Raw genomic sequence first — 4,954 nt, 5'->3', positions numbered from 1 at the left:
GCCGTTGGGTTTGAAGAAAAGGATAAATACAGTAGGTACAAACAAATTGGGAAATGTCATCTTTGTATTTTGTTAAATTTCTAATCCACCTGCTCCATTTGGAGGTTAAGAAATACTAGGTGCAGAACCTTCCTAAATTACCCTAATTTTTGTACATGAAGGTTTTTTTTTTAATGCTTGTGTGTGTTCAAAGCACTACGTTCACCTGCTTAATATATTAGGAACAAAACAAAGTGAGGGCTTTTAGGTACTGTTGAAAGAATCATTCCATTGAGTTGAATTAAGATTATATTTCTAAATATTTTCCACTTAATTTCTGCAATTAATATTCTGAAACCCAAGGTGATTTGTCATGTCAGTTCATCAAAATTATTCATAAAGTCAGTACATAGTCTGATATTTCAAAATTTCTTAAACATAACATATATTTTTTTACATGTGTTAAAGATTCTAATCTAATGCCTTACACTTGAGCTATTTGGAAGAATCAGTGATAAAATTTATAAAATGCAGAGTTGCCTGCAGTTCATTCTGACAGTTTATAAAGAAAATCTTTGGTTTGAAAATATTAGCCTCATGACGTGCAAACATTTAAAGCCCATTTTAGTTATGTTTTTAACAGAAAAACGTTAGTGGTAAAATGGTAAACAAATTTTCCAGACCTCTCAACCCAACAGTTATACATGCTGATATTTGGAGACCTCACAAGGCTGACTTCTCTCATGTTATCTGATCATATTTCTTTTACCAACATGTTTTCATGATTTTAAGATTTAATACAGTATGGAGGCTTAAGCAATATTTCTCTCCGTATCTAGGCTTTGGATTGTTTCTTGAGGTTTGCAAATAATAAGAGGCAAATTTTCTTAATACATGAGGGTGGTTGGTAACATTCTGTTTTAGTATATTGGATGTTTTGCCATAAGATTGACACCTGAAAAGCTCTCACCTTATTTGGCTTTATAGTCGATCATTTATCAAAATAATTTATTCTTATGAAGACTTGAACACCAATAATAGTTAATTTCTATTAATAATGGAAAGGAGTGATGCAGCATGCAAAAAAAACAAAATTAGTGATTTCATTATCTCCATTTCAGTCAGCTCTGCTGATTTTCAAATCCATATTTCTAAACCTGATGTCTTCTGAACTTTAGGTTTAATATAATCAGCTGTGTATTGGAAACACTTATAAGTGTTTCATTAGGCAACTCAATTCTAAATGTTCAAAATGAGCTCATTATTTCTTTTTTCTTAAAAGCCTGCTCTTCCTCCTGTGTTTCATGACTCAGTGAAAATAAATGGCACTACCACCCATCCCAGTTGCTGAAGCTATAAATTTAACCCCTAATCTTTGACTACTCCCCCTTACTACTGATTCTACTTTCTGAAAAGCTCATCCATTACTCTACTTCATCCCCTCTGCTACCATCCTAGTACAAGCCATTACTATCTTTTGCCTAGCAATAGCAGTAGCTTCCTAACTGTGTGTGTGTTTATATAAACTTACCATCCAACTTAGTATTTTGACTAGGGCACCAACATGATCTTTCCAAGATATATTTGATCTTTCACTTCCATGCTTAAAACCATTCAAGGTTTGCATCATTATTTCAGGATTAAGTTTATAGCTTTGAAATACATAGGATTATGGGTGCTCCAGTTACCTTTTCAGCCTCATCTCACCGCATCCTCTCACTGTTTTCAACCCATACTGAGCTTATTTACATTTTTCCAAGAAGTTTAATTACTTCTCTTCCTCTCCTGGGCCTTAGAGTCTTTTAACAAACTGTTCACTCAACCTAGAAGACTCTTTTTTTTAATTTAATTTTTTATTGATTAAGTTTTTACATGTGTCCTTATCCCCACATAACCTAGAAGACTCTTCCCTTTATTTGGCTATATCCTACTTAAACCTCTGACTCAATCTAAGTATCACTGACTCCAGCAAGTCTTTCTTGATCTCTTTCTAGGTTAAGCAATTATATTAAGGCTTTGCCCAAGCTCTGTGTTTCCCTATTATTCAACAAATATTGATGGTGCGAAGCAGTACCAGGCACTGTATATGAAATCCCGAACTAAACATTTAGTGTCTAATCTCTTGCACTAACTAGTATTCTGGGATAATGATCTGTTATGCATTTATCACTAAAATATAAATTACCTGTTGCTCATATCCCCACTAGGCTGTAAATTCCCTGAGTAGACACTTTGGCTTGTTAGTCACTAAACTTACTAAATAGTAAAGAGATTAAAATCTCAGGGTCAGGAGATGTAGTACCTGTGTCTGTATCCTAGCTCAGTGACCTATTGTATTATCTTGGGCAAGTAGCAATCTGTTTGCTTCAATTTTTTCATCTCTAACATGGAGGTGATAATATTACCTGCCTCAGGGCTGTTGAGTTGATACATATAAAGGACTTAGAATAATGTCTGGAATATAGTAAACAATAAAAAGCAAACTATTATTGCCTATTTACTAAGGTCTGAACATAATGGAGATTAAATAATTAGTTGAATTAAAGAGTTAACAAAATAGTAGAAAAATCTATAAATAGCTGTTTAAAATGTGGTTGACTGATTTCAAATTAAGGATCCTAAATCAGTTTATAAGTTTGAGCAGAAACAGGGTTTGCTTCAAATATATCTGCAGCATAAATATATCAACTCAACTTACTACTGTGACTTTATTTTTTATTTGATTTATTTATGGCTTGGCTTTGCATTAAAATTAAAAACTCCACAATGAAGAGTAATGATCTGTTATATAAACTTCAAAAAAGAAAGACTTAACTAAAGAAGATTGGGATCCATTTCCCTTCAAATAAATCCAGAGTTATAAAAACAAACACCGCTTTTCTCACAGCTCCGTTGGCTAATGAGTGTGGGTGTGGTTGGGCTACAGTTTTCAATATTTCTGGGTTCATGAACAAAAGTTATGAAGAAATCTTTTAAAATTCATGTTTTAAAATATTTCAGAAATAAAAAATGACTCACTGAAAACATTCAAACAATGCAGAAATTTTACAAAACTAAAAAGTCCCTTTCACCCCAACTTTCTAGGGTAAACTTAACATTTTTGATATGTATCATTCCAGGTCTTTATTTGGTATGCAATTAATTGTATACATATATGTAGTTCTATAAAGCAAAAGAAAAATATGATTTTGTTAGAGACATGATTCTAAAACTTTTCTCACTCAAAAATACAATATGAGCATCCCTCCTTATTAGCTTGTATAGACCTGCTTTTTTTTTTTCATGATATAGATATTTTCTTAATTTTATCCATTCCCCTATTGCTAGTCATTTAGGTTGTTTCACTTTAAATTTGCTATTACACAGAATGCTGCAATAAACATTCATGTCAATATGGCCTCTGTTTGTATCATATCTATAGATTAGGTAAATGGGATCAGTATTCCATTTTAAATGTCATAAAGCCTAATATTTCAAATCTAGAGAGCAAATGTTTGAGATGAAAAATTTAGGTAAATTATAACAATTCATGTGTCTTAAGGACTGTATCTTAAACTCTGGTTTTTGTTTTATTATCCAGTAAGAATTCTCTGGAAAATATAGACCAGAAAGATTGCTCACTGTTTAGCAGCCATACAGGCCTTCTTTTTGTACTTCCAATATCTGACCACAGAGCTCTATTTAGCATTTATCGTTCCCCTTTCCTGGAACAGTCTCCAGATATTTTCATGGCCAGCTTTTTGTCTTTCAGGCTTCAGCTCAAACCTCACTTTCTCTGGTAATCCTATCTGGCCATTCAGTCTGGTTGCTAGGGAGCATGTGATTTGGATGTTCTCATCTTGTCAAGAATCTTTACTGAAAGGTTGGAAGTTTCCCATTATTTTCTGGTTTCTATGCATGGAAGGACATGTGCTTAAATTTGAAACAGAAGCATCATCATTTTGGTTAGTAAGAATCAGGAGAAAATAGCTTTCAAGATGGCTTTTTGTCTTGGGCAATGTTTAATATATGCTGGGGCCTGTTCTCTTCAAGTCCAGCTGTTTAGTGGAACTTAATCTCCATCTCTACTATTTGTGCAGCAGCTATACCTGGCAATTCAATGAAGATACAGGCCATTTCCTTATTAATGCCCCTGTGATGCCTGGCCTTTACTAATTTGGTTTCTCCAAAACATACATGAACTTAATGCAAAAGCAATTGAGGATTTACTGCAGTAGCCTGCATCTCTTGTGTTTGTAAAAACTCAATTAAAAACAATGAGCCAGGTGCAATTAATTGAAAATCAGTGGCCATTATTAAAATATTGAATGCATTTCTAGATCATTTGATAGGGCCTCCACAATAATTATTAAAATATACTTTTTCCCCCTGTCTTTTCTAGGGGTCATATCAAAACATTATAACATCTCTCAAATATCACATGAAGGATTTAAAAATATCTTTAGTCTAAAATGGCAGATTGTTCTCACATATCTCTTCAATCCTGCCAAAATAACTAATCCCCAAGGTTATGAGAATAAGAGATGAGACACCATTAACTGATAGATGTCAAACCGTTTTCAGAAGGCCAAGGCAGATGAATATATGATAAATTAATTCAGAGATCAGAGAAAGTTACATAGCAAATGTCTGTAATAGGGCATACTAAACAAACCCACTTGATATAGAACCCGTGAGGCTCAATTTTTGCAGGCAGCAGTCTCCAAGGAAGGGGGAAGGGTAGAAACTTGGGGTTCATTAAAGTCTGTGTTCAGAGCTGTTGGATATCCAAGATCCTTAACCCACCCTGGGACTCTAGATGACTCTTCCTTCCTCATCCTACAGATGTAAAGTTTATTTTCTTTAATTTTTGTATTTATTTTGGAAAGTTTTTTTTTCCTACGTAAATTAAAGCAAAGTCTCAAAGTTAGAGAAAGGCGCAGATGAAGGTTGGGGTTTATAGCACAAACAAGGGAATTATGTGAAAAATCTATAT

This window comes from Myotis davidii, unplaced genomic scaffold (genome assembly GCF_000327345.1).
Source record: "Myotis davidii unplaced genomic scaffold, ASM32734v1 scaffold89, whole genome shotgun sequence".
Taxonomy (NCBI): domain Eukaryota; kingdom Metazoa; phylum Chordata; class Mammalia; order Chiroptera; family Vespertilionidae; genus Myotis; species Myotis davidii.
The sequence above is the reverse complement of the archived record's forward strand: the minus strand, read 5'-3'. Positions refer to the sequence as shown.